The sequence below is a fragment of the Bidens hawaiensis genome, unplaced genomic scaffold, assembly GCF_021521415.1.
Source record: "Bidens hawaiensis isolate Kalapana, Puna unplaced genomic scaffold, B.hawaiensis_p1.1 tig00026220_1, whole genome shotgun sequence".
NCBI lineage: Eukaryota > Viridiplantae > Streptophyta > Magnoliopsida > Asterales > Asteraceae > Bidens > Bidens hawaiensis.
The window spans coordinates 162,871-182,181 of NW_027505066.1; the positions used below are offsets into that span (position 1 = coordinate 162,871).

Sequence of the window (19,311 nt, forward strand, 5' to 3'; positions counted from 1 at the left end):
AACCACGAATTAACGCTAATACGCTCCAATAATCGGTATAAATACGACCATTGTGTTCATTTAAACCTGCTACAATCGTCAAAATACACAAATATATCCTCTGTAATCCCGTTCTAAGTAACCAAGTTAATTCCGGCCAACCCCCAATTCAAGCATCATCCCGTCGTGTTATCAGGTAAATAATACATTATTATGATCGTTTTTCTCTAAGAAATAAAACCCCTATACTAATTTTAACAATCATGGAACAAAATAGAAGATTTGAAGCTAGGTTTTTAGATAATAAAGAAGATGAACATGTGGTGTAATATAAATATTTTAGTTTCTATTCTCTAAACAAATAAACAAGTTGGTCTAGTGGTTAAGTCTATTGCGTTAGGAACATTAGACCCGGGTTCGAACCTGCGTCAGGACGTGTATTTTCGGTTATTTTTTTTACTCATTTACTTATTATCATAATCAAAATAAATTAATAAAAATCATTAAAAATTAAAAAAATCTAATAAAATTATTTTTAATCACTTAAAGTCAATTATAAACTTATCTTACCTTTTTCACTAAAAAACCAAACCTTCAAAACCCGTCAAGTTCGTTTTAAATTCGTTTAGCATTTATTGAACTTTACAATTCGTTAACACTTTCGTTTTCAAAATAAAATATACAGTTACACCAAAAATTCTGTGAACTCTATAATATTTAAACATAGCTTTAAATTAATAATATATTCGTTAAATCCTTAAAAATTATTTTTTTTACAATTCGTTAACATTAACTCGTCAACTTTAATTTGTTAATTCATAATTCGTTTAACTTTATTTCGTTAACTTAAACTTCGTTACCTCTTAATTCGTTAACTTAGAATAATATTAAAATAATTCAAGTCATTAGATTTTCGTTAAACTTAAAATAATATTATAAAATACCTTTCTTTATTTGCCTTTTGTTAACTTAATAATCTTTTTCAAAACAATATTATATACAAGTGCTTTAAAATCCCATAAAATATATTAAGATAAATATAATACCCCGTTAACAAAATATTTACAACTTTATTAATCTCTTTAGCTAGTCTTTAAATTTTCGCATTTATTTTATTGATAGTTCGAGATATTCAGTTGCTTCGATTTTGTTAACACGCTTTCGCTTTTATTTCAAGTTGATCTTCAATTTCAAGGTGAGTTTCTCACACCCCCTTTTTAAACGTTTTTACATTTTGGGGATACCATATATATTCTATCCAACCCAACTATTTATTATATTCATTTACAAAACTGCGATTCATATCATGGACTTGTGTGTTTACGTGCTTACTTGATTATTTGTTCAGCTCATTGTTGCCTCAATAAGTATGATCATACGCGCCCCTTTGCACTCAGGACCATTTTGTTATGAGTAGAAAAGGGACCCCCGATCCGAGTACGTTGGTTGTTACCGACTGGAAAGGACATTGCATGCGAAGTAGTTATAATTTTCACAAGTTTCAAGGAATTGAATGGTTTTTACGTACCTATACAAAACTTGTGTGAACGCACCAACTGTTCAATTAGTTGACCGCATTTTTTATATATGCTACAGATATAGTTAGTAGAAGATGACACACGAAGAAGACACTAGACCTAAGTTACTTAAACAAAAGGATAAAGTGTTTAATTGTATTTATATTTTCCTTGTATTTCTTGTATAAACTTGTGTATTTGAAGTATTAATTAATTAATGATAATATTGTCACTTAATAGTGTCACAAGTGTTTTGAACAATCTGTACGTCACACTCGGGCGTTTCCGCTTTAGCCGGGGTGTTACAGATTGGTATTAGAGCCGTGACTATAAGATAGGATGCTAGAAGTAGTGCCCTAGTTAGTTATAGCTTATTTCTTTATTTGCTTAGGTTGCATGATTAGAAATTATGTGAGCCTTACTTGATTGTTCTTTGCACATGTTATTTCTTATTACTGTTGATTCGTTTACGCCTCAATTACACAAGCACACACATAAGTCCAAGGCTTATGCCTAAAATGAAGATTTTCAAATCATTTTCAATCGATTTTTATTTTGGTTTTCCGATATTTCTTCTTCATAAAGACGGTTCTATGTGGCGGGTATGTAGTAAACTATAAGGGGGACGTGCTTGTTTTCCGAACTCTTGACACCAAGGTTATTGAAACCTAAGGATAACCAATGCGTAAAAATCCAATCAGACGCAGAACCGATTACTTACCTGGAAAGTTAAGAAAAGGCATGAAACCTATTAAGCCAAAGCATACCACACCAAACGTCATATGAATCACAACTTTATGCTTTCAAACGTGATCATGTTCTTTTTGTGAAAAGAATATGGTTACACTCTTAAAGATGTCACACAAGTCGTGGTGGTTCATGCGACGTGTGACTCAGACCCTCAATGTTTTACAATGTGTTTTAACTAAAAGTCTGACAAGTCGTGGTGATACACAAATAACTAGCTTTTGGTTCGATTTGATTTCACATTTTGATTTATGTGTTTTAACTAAAAGACTTACAAGTCGTAGTGATACACGAATAACCAACTTTTGGTTCGAGTTGATTACGCATTTTTTATTGGAACATACAAGATATGATAATTCATACAACGTGTGATTCCGAAGACTCGATTGTTTATATTGCTATTTTGAAAAGTCATTGGGTTATGTGAATAGTTGAGTTTTAATTCGTTTTTCTGTGTTTATATATTCATAGAAATTTCTGAAATTTGTGCTATTACATGAATTGTCAAGTTTCAACGAGTTTTCTTTATTTATAAATTCTATTATTATAATTTGAAAATTCGAAAAGTCATGGTGATACATGAATCGTCGAGTTTTAATTCGTTTTCTTTATTTATATGTTCAATTGCTATTCTGGGTTTTGAATTGAAAATACGAAAAGTCATGGTGATACATGAATAGTCGATTTCCAATTTGTTTTTTTATATAATTCGTTTATTATCACGGTTTTAATTGAAAATTTGAAAAGTTATAAACATTCGATTTCACTATTTATATTAAGTTTACATTTAATTCATATTTTATTTCAAAATTTGATATATGAACATTCGTTTATTTCAAAATTTGATGTATGTTCATCATATTTTATGAACATTCGATTGTAGTTATGATCTATTGTTCATCATGTCTTTTAATTAAGTTCATGTGAAATCTAGTATCCAAATAATTGTTAAATGAATCCCATAAAACGTAAAGATTGATCATGTTGATGGCAAGTTTATGATTAAAATGAAAGTTGTGTAAAAACCTAGAAGATCCAATAAGTTTTCTGTAATGAAGATAATATATATTGATTATAATGATGTGTGGATTATATTTGATGAATTATCACCATGTATGTTGTAAACATGAATTACATGAGTTTTAGATATAACCATTTCTGTAACATATTGGTTGTTGCTTCTTTACATGGCTGTAAATTGATGACAACTTAATATTTTTGGTCTATTCTTGATGCTATGACATAGTAATTTGAATATAGTTTCCAAAAAACTAAAAATCGTAATTTTTTGACTCAGGATTGATAGTTTTTATGATTTTATAAATTAACATGTCTAGGCAGTTGTGGGAATTCAGATTCTGGTCTAGAATCCCAATCAAATATCTTAAGTTTGGTAAAGCCAATGGGGTTGTTTCCACTTCTGGAAGATCATAATGTTAGAATAGATGTGAAGATTGGATATTTAGTTATTAGATGCTATCTGGTGACTCAGATATTTTATACGGAATATTATAATCATATTTTAAAAGACATCTATTTAAATTATCAAGCAGGTATTCAAATCTTGAGTTTTCAATATAATAATATTTTGTTTAAAGACTTCCGTTAAAAGAACGTAACTCTGATAGATTTATAAAACAGGTACCAACTAATGGGTTACACGCTTAGGCCCTATCTCCACTGGGCATTTCCACCTTCATACCTTATTCCCAATTACCTGAAAACACTTTTAAAAATACGTCAACTATATACTGGTGAATAACTCTGGTGTCACACCCCAACCTAAGGCGTAAATGCCAGGGCGCGAACCATTGATTCACAGTTCATAAGGCACTAACATGACAATGTTAGTGACAATATCTAATTATTTTATTAAATTCAAATTAATTACTCGTCGTCTCAAACAAATATAAATTAATCAAAAGCATCTAAACAAATTGTCTTTTTACTTAGTAACTAACCTAAAGCCAAACTTAGTTCTTCATGTCTTCACTTCAATCATGCATATAACCTACAATATGCGTACAAAATACGATAGGTTTGTCAACATAAAGTTGAGCAAGTAATCACCAGATTTTGTTGTGATAATATAATATGTATGAAATTAGCAAACCATTATTATGGGCATCAACAATTAAATGAAAGAGAAAATAATTGTGTTGGTTGATCATTGCCTTGCGAATCGAGGTTTGGCTACTAAGGCGACGTATGATAGACCTGAAAAGAAAAACTATAATGACAGACCTCTCCAAGTGTGATAAACAAACAAATAAGCAAGTAAGCATGTAGCATATAAGCATTTAGTAGTTCAACACACAAAATCCTGATTTTTTAGTTATGGATAATATGTAGTATGAAAATAATACGTACGCATAAATTGTCTAAAAACTTTTTAAAACGGTTAAATTGGGGAGTGATTACTCACCTTATTAATTAGGTGAGATAGAGATAACAAAATAAAGATCAAACGAAGCTCAAGTTTTTAACGTGTTGACTGACGTGACACAAATGAACCTGAAACTTTGATACATTGAAGTAGAATTAAAAGCGAGAACATAGCCTCCGAATCAAGTTAAATGGATGAATAAAACACAACATATGAGATTTTTAACGTTTAAGCGAGCTAGTACTGTTCAGAATCCCAACTTCGAATCGGGGGTTCTGGCCAGTACACTCAAACTATCAAAACAAACATAAAAGTGTTCTGGACTGAAAGCTAGTTTTGACCAGAAAGTATAGTAATTGAAAATTTACCATAATTGACTTTTATAACCCTAAACGGGTAGGAGAGCAATTGACTGAAAAAATCCCACCAATATATAAAATTGATTAAAGGCTTTTGTTAGTTGGATGAAAATAAACTTTTTATTTGAAGACAACTTACCCAGAAAGATAAAGGAACGATGAGAAAATACGAGTCAAGGATCTTGAAGCTTGAAAGTCAAACCGTATAATGAAAGATTCTTGAAGAAAAGCACCATGAACACCATATGAATGAAAATTAAAGATGGAGGCTGGAGTTTACAGAAGTGTTTTAGGGTTTTTGTTATGTTAGTTTAAATAATAAAGTCCATAAATTCGTTTATTTGGTAAACGGGCTCATTTAGAAAGTAAATCAAACAATAAACCTGAAAGATTCAACCTTATTAAACAAGGAAATGAGTAAGAGAATTAAAATATGTCTAGGTACGTTTACTTGGATCTTACATGACGTATAAATCGATTAGGAAGAGATTGGGAGGATCAAGAACGAATAAACGAACCAAAATAAATATTTACTGATCTGGGCGCCATAACGTGTCGCCAAGGAGTGATCTTAAGAAGTCGCAACGCGCAAGGAAATAGTAAGTTTCATATTTTCATTTTTGACACTCTTAGTACGTGGACTTTTGGTTAAATACAATAATAACATAAAATAAACGATTTTGAGGATCGTCTAATGAGCATGTGACAATGTAATAATATAAAACCTGCAAGATTTTATTAATACGAAAAAGATCCGAATTACATTCCCGAGTCGGGTAAACGTAAACCAATAAAATCATGAAATATGAAATGTTACAGCTGACTCGATAAAAGATTTTCCTAAATCGTTATGACACATCAAAAATAGCGTTTAACAACTCAGTGGGAATCAATCTCATCTCATCAGAACTAAACATACGTACAAACCAATTCAGGAAAATTTACTTGCCCCATGGTCAATATGATTATAGTGTTCCTGCTACAAAACTTATATGTAAGGATCCAGACACATGTGTATTTTAGCCTGATTGCCTAATATTACCTTGTATCAATACGGCTTAGAGGATTTGAACCAACCCTTATATCAATACTTTTTTGACTATTTAAATATAGATAAATATCCATAATTTTTAAAGATTATATACTTTGTAAAAAGGTATAAGTATCTACACAAAAAGGGTTGAGTATATTCACCCTTAGATGAGTTGTTCAATTTACAATTTCTCTGTATTTTATGAATGATTACCTCGGACTTATAGTCCGAGAATAATAGTTTAATAATTAATCTAGATTGAATGATCTAGCTTCAGACATTTAGTCTAATTTATAGCATTAAACTTTGATAAAACATTTCTTTTGCTATAAACGTCATTTTTATTCAAAATGATTACTTTAGTTCGTATGATGTTTGGCATGGCATGCTTTGGCCTAATATGTTCGTACACTCTCATCAAGCTCTCCAGAAAAGTAAACGGGTTCTTCGGTTGACTGTGTTTTATACGAATTACTTTCCTTATACAAAAAACTCGATGACCGGTAGTACCACCCTTCAAGTTACTATATACCCATCACACTATTCTGTTTCGAGTTACTACATACCCATCACACTTTTCTATTTTATTATTTATGTTATGTTTCTTTTTCATGAAGAAACATATATATTATAAATATCTTTCATTACAAATATTTATGTTTCTTTCTCTAAAAGAATCGTCAATTGACAATAACCTTTGTATGTAAAATTTTACATTTCTTAATAATAAAGAAACATTTATTTTTGTAAATCTTTATTTATTAAAAGTTTAAATATATTTTTAAAAATTTTCCAAGGTTTAGGCTATACCCTATACTAAAGGCTAAACTAAATATTGAAATTACTTAAGCATAACTCCTACATTAAAAAAGATATAACGCTTAAGAACGAACAATAACACTTCGATAATGCGTAGAGTATCTGGGTATTAAACGTCAGAACTCTTGAATGGCGTCAATATGGCACGAACTTCAAGAAACTGAGAGTGATTTGGTGTTTGGGATGCCACAAATGAGCAGTCATGGCTGCTATTTATAGTCATTTTCTTACACCACGGTCAGACTGTTGCTCGTCATCATGTGACATGTGTCGTTCTTGATGATGAGTCATGCCATAAGGCGTACGTTGGCATGTGGCATTCATAATTATTAGCTATCTGTCACATTCCACTTTGTGGAAACGTGTCGTTCCATCCGATGAGTCATAAGACACGTGTCGCTTCCATATAATTTTAACTAAATGACTAACTAGTCCCTCTATTTTTAAATTGTCAAAATTAATAAGGAAGGTTTCAAAATGTTATAGACACCTAGGATTATTTGGTAAACCCTTGTATATATAGATAGATATATGCATTTATGTTTGAAAGGCCGTATAAAGTTTATTTGTTATATTTTATTTTGTAGCACATGTAATGTTAAGTCAAAGAAGATCCCTTTTTAAGATTGGTTCCTTATGAGTTCCTTGCCAACAAATTTAAAGTTCATGGGAGTCTACTTCTTGTCCTCAAAACATTAAGCAAACACTCATTTTTTACACTTTTATTCTCTGAGCTTACATCCTTTAAACCATGCAAATCTAATACAGTTTATATATGTTGATAGACCATGCAATATAAAGTTACAAATTAGTCCATGTATAGACTTGGTTATTACACTTTTATAGTCTAGATAATTAAGTTAAATATGATTAACATTGTCACACCCCGCCCTAGGGCCTAGGCGTATGATCAATAGTTGGTACATTTTTTGTAAATATATCAGAGTTATGTTCTTTTAGCAGAAGTCTTTTGAATAAAATACCATTATATTGAATATCTCGGGAATTTAATACTCGTTTTAAAATACCTATCATTTTAAAATATGATTCTTCACAGTATTTTAAATAAAATATCTGAGCCATCAGATCACCTCTAATGACTATGTCATCAATCTTCTTATCTATCTTGCTTGTCTGTTCTAACCTTTACTGTTTCCCTGAAATGTGGGGAAAATACGTCAGCTATGTGCTGGTGAATAACGTTGACTCAACAAAAAGGTTTTCATAATTCATCATACATAATCATATACAAATCATCTTCGTTATGATACAACACCAATAGCGTTCAACGACTCAGTGGGTCTCAATCCCATCTCATCGGAACTAAAAATACCCATAGACCACATAATTGGACTTCACTCGCCCTAGAGACAGTCACTTGCCTCATGGTCATGTCTGTAGTGTGCCCACTACAAATATGTAAGGATCCAGACACATGTATTTTAGCCTGAGTGTTTAGTTCTACCTTGTATCAAAACGTTTTTAGAGGATTTGAACCAACCCTCATGCAAATACTTTCATAACTCTTTACATATGGATAACTGTCCATAGTTTATAAGAGTAAACATTTCGTAAACATAGAGGATTCGTACCAATCCTCATATAAATCTTTTCTGACTCTTTATCTACGGATAACCCTCCATAGTAAATCTTTAAAACAGTACATAGACGTATTCACGTCCTAAAACATATAAAAAGGTTGAACGTATTCACCTTTGTTCTTGATCAGTGTATCTTTCTGGTTTATGCATTCTTTCTATTTCGAACTTATAGTACGAGAACAACCTTTCTATAAATATCTAGATCAACAATCTAGCTTCAAACCTATAGTCTATTTTGTATAGCTTAACCTTGACAATTCATTTCTTTCTATAAAACATTTGGATCTTTAGTCCATTTGTCTATTCATTAATCATATACTATGCTTCTTCTTCAGGAAGAAGCATCTATACTGGGTTTCTTTTTCAAGAAGAAACATTAATCTAATTATAACATTTGCATACATTTCTTAATCACCAAGAAATATTATTTTATTCCTTATGCTTCTTAATCACAAAGAAACAATACTTTACTATAACATTTACTTATGAAAAAAGTATATTATGTTTATTGTAATCAAGGTTCGGGCTATACCCCGCGACTATAGTCTAAGCTATTATAACAATAATAAAATAATAACTTAAACAGAACCTCTACCTCATGCGGGTATTTTAATTGCCTAAGCTTTGCACGGGCAACACTTCTACCCCCTTATCACTTATTGAAACTTAAATCATCAGGACCTTGCTTCCAGCTCGCTTAACACATCTACGAATCGTTAAAACTCCAGTTCTTGCATGAATTACGAGAAATCAAGGCCTCGGAATCTCACAATGGTCGGGCACGCCTCCCAAGGTTATGTGTGTGAAAGTGAGTGTGAATTTGGGATGAAAATGCATCAAACCCGTATCCCCCTTTTATAGGCAAAGTTTTGCCTACCGTCGCGTAGCGTGATGGGCCTCCCCGTAGGCCATCGCGTAGCGCGACGCCGTAATTCACAAGATCTTGCCACGTGTTGACACGTGGTTAATCCGATTACTTAACCGGGTCATCGTGTAGCGCGATACCCCCTTCTTTCTGGACCATCGCATAGACCAGCGCCCTTTTTTTAAATTCCTGGGAAACACCATCGCGTAGCGCGATGATCAATATGTTCTACCCGTCGCGTAGCGCGATGGGTCTAGAAAACCAAAGTTTTATTTTCAGCCCTTGGACTTTGTTAACTTGTCACGTCTTGGTCTATCTTCCACAATTCAAAAATACTAAAGCGGCCCTTATGCGGCTCGCGGCGATGCGAGCGTGTGAAATGCAAAGTGCGCCATCAAAACGCCACATTACGACCATCGCCCGACACCGTGTCTGTGTCCCAGTCCGTTCCGTGCGTGTGCGCATCGGGTGCTTCGCACCCTCCGCTAGAACTAGTGAGAGTGGTTAGCCATACAAGAACATTACCTTGGAAAACTCATTCTTTATAAAGTGTTTCCATTTCTTTCCCACTTTTCATATGGGATGAAGTTTCCTTACTTATTTCTTTGATATAAAAATTCTTTCTTTTCTTTATTTTACTTTGCCCAGTACTTATCTCATAAATATTTTGGTTCTTTATCTTTATAAACTTGTCAAATTTAAACCAAAATTTTGTAGGTGTAACAAATATATGGATTAAGTTAACTTCTTCGTAAGGATAAATGACTTTTGTAATAATTAACTAACATCATTACACTGGAAAACTTAGAAATAAAAATAATTAGAGAATTAACACAAATTTGACTGTTCAATTTTATATCTTATCTTTTATTTTCAACATGAGTCGATCTGATAAACAAGTGTAAATGCTATATTCATACTCAACATATTCAACTTGCCTCGTCGTCGTCAATTAAATTTTATTATAAATCAAAGGCACCTATTTTAATATACATATATGTATGTATATACAAATTAATCCGTTTGTTTGAAATACTATCGATAGCTCGCGTCAAACATATAAAGATAAAAATTAGCCATGAAGAAACAAAAACCTAGTGTCACATAAAATATATCTAGATAAATGCTTGAAATATTCATATTTATTGTAATTCAAATACTCAAATTGTTAGATTGTTGTTTTGTTATATTTCATACATTAAAGTGAACAGAAAGAAAGGTGAAAAGGTTGAATGTTCTTCAATCAAAAGACTCAAAAGACATAAAATCAACCTTTTTGATGATCAACATTTGATTTGATGGTGCGGACCTTGCATTTGATTGCTTTGTTTTCAATATACGTTGTCTCGTAACCCGTCAAATACAATCGGGCCATCATTTCATGGCACATCATTATCAAGAAAACTTGCATGACCATAAATTATTAATCATAGATTATTTTTGCACACCAACTTTAAGTAACTTTTTGTTGTGTTTGTATGTTTTGAGTATTCGGGGTTGTCTAAAGAAGTGTAAAGGTGTTTCACGCCATTTGTCTTATAATATTTTGGTGTGTTTGGAAAACGAGGAATGCATTGGTACTCAACTTGAAGCCGGTTTGTTTGCATATCGTGATTGTTGAAATTAAATCGTTGGGTTTCTTGTGGGTCTAAAACATGTCAAAAGATACTAGTATGACTTTGGATACGTAAGAAGTTCGTTCAATGCGGTTCAGATTGTATTTTTTAGATGGCCAGGTGTTTTGTTTTGTTAGGTTGGGTGGACGTTTGGGTGGCTCGGCCTCCTCTTATGTTTTTGTTAATAAATTTCTGTGTTAGCCGTTCATAAACAAATTGTGTTTTGAGTAAAAGGAAATAGTTACAAACAATAAACATTTTGTTATAAATATGTAAATTTTAGTTCTATCTTTTTGATCAATGAACCATGAGAATTTTTAACGACCAACAAAATTTTATTAATCAAACTAGCAGGACACTAGAAACACCATTACAACCACAAACACTGAAAGAAAAATAAGCACGCCGCCAAAAGAACAAGAAAGACACAAGTATAGAAACCCCAACCCGCTATACAATAAACTAGCACCAATCCTCCCAAGTAAGACCTCTTCTTTTCCCCCTATGTTTTATCCAAAGAAATCCTCAACACCTTTGTTTCCTCCACCAAACTTACAAGATGAATATGACTTCCCTTATGAACTAACACATTCCTCCTTTTCCAAAAATCCAAGTCACAGTCAAACACTCTTGCTTTGGGAACTTCAAAAACTTATGAAGTTCTAAAATATCCCGAATGTAGGGGTATTTTTGCCCATAAGAAAACCCAACAAATATTATCCTACATGGGTTATTACTATTATTATTATATTTAGTAACAAAATAAAAGAAAAAAAAATATACATTATGTTTCATGTTTTTTTAAACAAACCGTATGGGTTTTTTGGATTTGGGCCATGACCCTTAAATTTGGATTTTGATTCTTTTGTGTGGGCTTGTCGTGTGGAACAAGAAATACACAAAAGGTTAAAAAGGGTTTTTTCCCTTTGTGGTGATTGATTCGTTCAGCCTACAACAGAAAAAACAAAGAGAATTCCTCTTTACCCGTAAGCAGGAGAAGAGAAGAAAGGGTGCTCCAAGATTTTGGTGTTTTGGTGAAGACAAGAGACGTTCCAGAGATCGATTTATTCTCTCGTGGTGATACCTCTTACTCGTTTACTCTTTTGTATTTGGTTCCATATATTTGAAGATTGTTTGTACCAAGTATATGATGATTTGTGTATGTCTCTAGTTTTACATATAGAAGACTTTTGTATTGCTCATTATTGGTGATAGTGGATTTGAAGCGGCTCTAGAGTCCCGTGGTTTTTACTCTCGCGTTAAGAGGTGTTCCACGCTAAAATTTTTGTGTCTCTTGTTACTTTTATATTACCCTATTTGTTTGCATCCTCATTGGTTCATTCGGGTCGGGAAAAAGTTTAGCCAAACGAAGTTAATTCCGTAATTTTTGTTCACCGTTTGTGGCTAGGTGGTCGTTTTTCCCAACAGAGTGGTATCAGAGCTTCGGCTCTTGTTCTTGGGTTAAGACTTGTTTGAACAACGGAATCTAATACAAGTAGGATGGTGAATTTGAATGGTGCTAATTATCATGTTTGGAAAGGCAAGATGGAAGACCTTCTTCACGTGAAGGATTATTATTTGCCTGTGTTCACTACCGATAAACCTGAAGATAAAACAGTTGAAGAGTGGAATATTTTGCATAGAAAGGTTTGTGGGTATATTCGGCAATGGGTTGATGATAATGTTTTGAACCATATTAGTGGGGAGACTCATGCTTGTACTTTATGGACCAAGCTTGAAGAGTTGTATGCTCGGAAGACCGGAAACTATAAGTTGTTCTTGATTAAACAATTGATAAACTTGAAATACCGTGATGGTACGCCTGTTACTGATCATTTGAATGCTTTTTAGGGTGTTATTAATCAGCTTGCAGGTATGGGTATTAAGTTTGAAGACGACATACAAGGTTTATGGCTTCTTGGTACGTTACCGGATTCTTGGGAGACTTTTAGGACATCGTTGTCCAACTCCGCAGCAAACGGTATTATTACTATGGAATTGGCTAAAGGTAGTATTATAAATGAATAGATGAGAAGAAAGTCACAATGTTCCTCTTCACATTCAGATGTCTTGGTTACCGAAAGTAGGGGGAGAAGCCATAGTTGAGGTCCGAGTAATAGAGCAAAGCACCGCAGTAAGTCCAAAGGGAAGTTTGAAGAATTTGAGTGCTATCATTGTGGTAGAAAAGGGCACACAGTAAAATTTTGCAGACAATTGAAAAAGGAGAACAAGAAGGCTAATTACAACAATAAAAAGAACAACCACAAGAAAGACGACGGTGATGAAGGTACTTCTGAAACTAACACTTCCACCGAAGAATTTCATATTTGTTGTGATTATGATAGGGTGAACATTGCACGTGATGATTCGAGTTGGGTTGTTGACAGTGGTGCTACTTGTCATGTGACATCACAAAGGGATTTTTATTCGTCTTATACTCCTGGTGATTTTGGGAATGTCAAGATGGGTAATAACGGGCTATCAAAGATCGTTGGTGTTGGGGATGTTTGCTTGAAGTTTGATACCGAGATGGATTTGGTTTTACACAATGTAAAACATGTTCCGGATATTAGACTTAATTTGATATCCGCGGGCACATTAGATGATGATGGTTTCCACAATACCTTTGGTGGTGGAATTTGGAAGCTCACTCGTGGTTCGTTGATCGTGGCAAGAGGTGAAAGAACTTCAAAGTTATACATGGCACATCCAAAGATTTCCAGAGACTCGATTCATTCATTGACGAGTTCTGATGTGACCGATATGTGGCATAAGAGACTTGCTCGTATGAGTGAAAAGGGGATGTCATGTTATTGAATAAAGATGCCTTGTCCGGTGTGAAAGATGTTCATTTAAAGAAGTGTTCTCATTGCATGAATGGTAAGCAAAAGAGAGTTTCCTTTCATAGTCATCCGCCTCATAGAAAAGAAAGTATACTCGACTTGGTGCATTCCGATGTATGTGGTCCTATGAAGACTAGAACACTTGGGGGCTGCTTATATTTTGTCACATTTATAGATGATCATTCGAGGAAGGTATGAGTTTATACTTTAAAGTCTAAAGATCAAGTGTTTGATGTGTTTAAGCAGTTTCATGCCTTAGTTGAAAGACAAACTGGGAAGAAGCTCAAGTGTATTCGAACAGACAATGGAGGTGAGTACATTGGTCCTTTTAATGCTTATTGTAGAGAGAAAGGTATTCGACATCAAAGGTCACCTCCAAAGACACCACAGTTGAATTGTTTAGCAGAACAGATGAACAGAAAGTTGGTTGAAAGGTTTAAGTCTTTGCTCTCACATGCAGGGTTGCCTAATTCTTTTTAGGGTGAAGCATTAAATACAGCGGTACATGTTATTAATCTTACTCCTTGTATTCCTTTGCGCAATGATGTTCCAGACAGGGTTTGGAGTGGCAAAGATGTTTCATATCGTCATTTGCGGGTCTTTGGATACAAAGCATTTGTGCATATTCCCAAATATGAAAGATCAAAGCTTGATGTGAAGTCCAGACAGTGTATATTCCTTGGTTATGTGCAAGATGAGTTTGGATACAGGCTATATGATCCGGTTTCAAATAAGCTTGTAAGAAGCTGTGATGTTGTGTTTGTGGAAGATGAGAGTTTGAAAGATATTGAGAAGACACAGGTAGTTCCTCAGTACATTGATGATCTCATTGATTTGGATCTTATTCCTACTCAGCAATCTGAGCCACATCACGAAGATGTTATTCAAAATAACAAACAACATGGTACCGATAATGTTGATAATCAAGAGCAGGCAGAGTTGGATGAGGATATTCATCCAAAGTTACCAGTAGATATGCCTGCATTTTTCCCACTCAGGCGGTCTTCGAGATACCGTCAACCTTCTACTCGTTATTCTACCGGTGAGTACGTCTTACTCACAGACGGGGGAGAGCCCGAGTATTACAAAGACGCCATGGAAGATAAGCATAAAAGAGAGTGGGTTGAAGCCATGCAAGATGAGATGGATTCCTTGTATGAGAACAATACCTTTGAGTTGGTGAAGTTGGCTAAGGGCAAAAGAACTTTGAAGAACAAGTGGGTCTACAAAGTGAAGACTGAAGAGCATACCTCATGGCCTAGGTACAAGGCAAGATTGGTGGTTAAAGGGTCAGTCAAAGAAAGGGTATTGATTTTGATGAGATTTTTTCTCCAGTTGTGAAGATGAGTTCCATTAGGGTGATTCTTGGTTTAGCTGCTAGTCTTGAGGTTGAGCAAATGGATGTCAAGACAGCATTCCTTCATTGTGATCTGGATAAAGAAATCTATATGGAGCAACCTGAAGGTTTTCAGGTTAAGGGTAAAGAAGATTATGTCTGTAAACTTCAGAAAAGTCTTTATGGGTTGAAGCAAGCACCGAGACAGTGGTACAAGAAATTTGAGTCAGTTATGGGGAAGCAAGGCTACCGAAAGACTGCGTCTGATCACTGTTTTTTCTTTAAGAGGTTTGGTGATGATGATTTCATCATTTTATTGCTTTATGTTGATGATATGTTGATTGTTGGCAAGAATGTAGAAAGAATTGTTCAGCTAAAGAAAGAGTTAAGCAAGTCGTTTTCTCTAGAAAAACTTGGGGCCAGTTAAGAATATTCTTGGCATTCAGATTACTAGAGATAGAGCTTCAAAGAAGTTGCACATGTCACAAGAGCAATACATTGAAAAGGTGCTTAGCAGATTCAAGATGTCTAAAGTTAATGTGGTAGTACACTTCTTACTCCCAATTTTAAGTTAACTGAAAAAGATTGCCCTACTTTTGAGAAAGAGATTGAAGAGATGGATGGTGTTCCATATGCATCAGCGGTTGGAAGATTGATGTATGCAATGGTATGTACACGGCCTGATATTGCCCATGCAGTAGGTGTTGTTAGTCGGTTCTTGTCAAATCCGGGTAAGAATCATTGGGAAGCAGTTAAGTGGATCCTTAGATATCTACGGGGTACTTCCAAATTAGGTATAACATTTGGAAATCGGGAGCCGATGCTTGTTGGTTACACGGATTCTGAGATGGCAGGAAATAAGTACAACATGAAATCCACTTCTGGATATTTGATGTTATTTGCAGGGGGAGCCGTGTCATGGCAGCCAAGACTGCAAAAGTGTGTTGCTTTGTCTACTACCGAGGCAGAGTATATGACAGCAACAGAAGCATGCAAAGAATTATTATGGTTGAAAAGATTTATGCAAGAGTTTGGCTTTATGCAACATCGCTACGTGGTTCTTTGTGATAATCAAAGTGCTATTCACCTTGCTAAGAATTCTATGTATCATAGAAGAACAAAACATATTGATGTGAGGTATCATTGGATAAGAGATGGTATTGAAGACAAGTTGTTTGAACTTGATAAAGTTCACACCGATGATAATTGTTCCGATATGTTGACCAAAGCTTTGGCAAGGGAGAAACTCAAGATATGCTGCTCGCTCGCCGGATAGTGAGTTCTTTCTCATAGACAAAAAGGGAGAGATTTGTTGGGGTGTTTTTTGCCTATGAGAAAGCCTAACAAATATTATCCTACATGGGTTATTACTATTATTATTATATTTAGTAACAAAAGAAAAGAAAAAAAATATATACATTTTGTTTCATGTTTTTTTTAAACAAACCGTATGGGCTTTTTGGATTTGGGCCATGACCCTTAAATTTGGATTTTGATTCTTTTGTGTGGGCTTGTCGTGTGGAACAAGAAATACACAAAAGGTTAAAAAGGGTTTTTTCCCTTTGTGGTGATTGATTCGTTCAGCCTACAATAGAAACAACAAAAAGAGAATTCCTCTTTACCCGTAAGCAGGAGAAGAGAAGAAAGGGTGCTCCAAGATTTTGGTGTTTTGGTGAAGACAAGAGACGTTCCAGAGATCGATTTATTCTCTCGTGGTGATACCTCTTACTCGTTTACTCTTTTGTATTTGGTTCCATATACTTGAAGATTGTTTGTAACAAGTATATGATGATTTGTGTATGCCTCTAGTTTTACCTAGAGAAGACTTTTGTATTGCTCATTATTGGTGATAGTGGATTTGAAGCGGCTCTAGAGTCCCGTAGTTTTTACTCTCGCCTTGAGAGGTTTTCCACGCTAAAATTTTTGTCTCTTGTTACTTTTATATTACCCTATTTGTTTGCATCCTCATTGGTGCATTCGGGTCGGGAAAAAGTTTAGCCAAACGAAGTTAATTCTGCAATTTTTGTTTACCGTTTGTGACTAGGTGGTCGTTTTTCCCAACACCGAAAGCTAAAAAGTAAGAAGAAGGGTATTTACACCATTGCGAAACCAAACTCCACATAGATTGTGCAAGGCCGCACGACACAAACACATGTTCAACTGACTCCTCTATCTCTTCACAAATTAACAGGGATATTCCTTTTTGTCAAAGCGTCGAAAGTTGGCAACTGACCTAGGACCACCCACCACGCCACAAAGCCCACCTTTTTTGGGACCAACTTGTTCCATTCGAAGACATAATTAGGGGTTACATATGAGTTCAACATAATTAGGGGTTATGTAGTATCATGTATTGCCAGATTGTCTTTTAGTTAACTAATAATGTCTTGATCCGATTTTTACACTCAGCTAATTACATATACGTAAATGAGTGTCATGGATAATTTTAAAATAACTATTCCTTTTATAAACAAACACATATTGACCATGTGGGTCATAAATTTATACCACACAAGCATAGAAGTAATTCAAAATGATTTGTGAATAATGTATTAAGAAATTCACTGTTAGAAAAAATAATGTATAATAAACATACGGATCACTGTGAAAGTAAGTCTAAATAAGCAAGTGTAGATACCGCCGGACCCAAGTATGTGTCCTAAGAGGATTCACATCCATATGTCATCTAAAAACACAATTTTCTTTGAGTTTTGTTTAAATTTAAAAATATCTCATATTTCATTATTTATTTATGTCAATATCTTACGCACAAACACTTATGTTATTATTTTGTCTTTTCTATATATCGGTAGCGCCATTTTTGTTGTTATTTTTGTTTTATGTGAAGTATAAACTACTACGCTGAATTTGTTTTAGTTTATCTAAAATGCTCAATCACTACCATCTTTCATATTACGTGGTTTTTCCCTCACGGTTGCCAGACCACCACCACCCCCGTCACCCTGACCATAGAATAAGTTATACGTATCAAATTGAATGATCAAACAAAAAAACTTAAGTGAAACAAACTCAAATTGAATAGTGTGTCCTGCATGGTACTTGTTCGGCTCCTAAGTCCTAAATCTTCGTTTTTAGTAGGATTGACTTTGCTATTCAAAAGGGGGTGGGACGCAGCTTGTTGTCCGTTTGTCTGCTACCTTATTGTAATCATTTTTAATTTAATGAGAAATCTAATAACACTAAACGCAAAAAAAATAATTAAAAAAATAAAATAAAAGACCTATGTACAGTTAGAGATTTTTTATGGTAGAAAAATATTTCAAAAATTAAAGCTACGAGAAAAATATATAAATTACATTCTGGATGATCGTTTTCTAAACATTAGTTAATACTCAAAAACAAAAACTGTTATTAGATGGGCTTGATGACACATAGAAAAGGTCTTTTATGGGCCAAACATATCAACACTTTTATTCACAGAATCCAAATCTTGACATATTTTCTGAGGTTTCGATTGTTGTGGCTCCGGTTGCATAAATGTATATTCTGAAAGTGACCGGAATTATTGGCACATTGCATGGTCTGATGCAATAACCAGTGTGTATAACCGAGATCTACAAAAACAAGGAACCAAACTTTTTCAGAACAAATGTTATAAGTATTATGGTTTAAAATATAACGCATATGTGGCTGTAGTTTAGTGGTAAGAATTCCACGTTGTGGCCGTGGAGACCTGGGCTCGAATCCCAGCAGCCACATTTTTTTCCCTTTATGTTTGACAAAGAAATGAGATTGTATTTTTTATGAAAAACTGAAATAACCCCTTTTTTTAGCAGAAACAAAAAGGAAAAGCTACGTAATTTGTGAATTGCTCAACCGCAATCAATTTTGCATAAACCAGAAAGCTAGGTATCTTACCTGCTCAATATAGACTAGTTAAAAGATTGAATTGAGCAGAGATAGTTTATAAAACTAAGGCCAACAAGTCTATATCAACCTAGCGTTTAGATGAAAACAGTTATATAAATACTTGGATAAAATAATATTCATATAAACATAATAAATTGATAACGAATAAATAATAAACAGAGCCCGAACTTTCAATTTAGTGCCCAAAACGAGCCAAGCTCATGCTCTATTAAGCAAAACAAGTCACCCTCAGGCTTTAACTTGTTTACACCTCTAACAGGCTGACACAACACAAAGCAACAATATTTTGGGAATCATTTCAGCCACTATAGGCTTTTAC

General features: G+C 34.1%; 1 non-coding gene across 1 annotated transcript; it reads left to right on the top strand.

The window, feature by feature from the left end:
- Window positions 1–18,748: 18,748 nt before the first annotated feature.
- TRNAH-GUG (transfer RNA histidin (anticodon GUG)) lies at window positions 18,749–18,820 on the top strand. The gene has a single exon. It is a non-coding gene; the product is annotated as a tRNA-His (tRNA).
- Window positions 18,821–19,311: the final 491 nt, after the last annotated feature.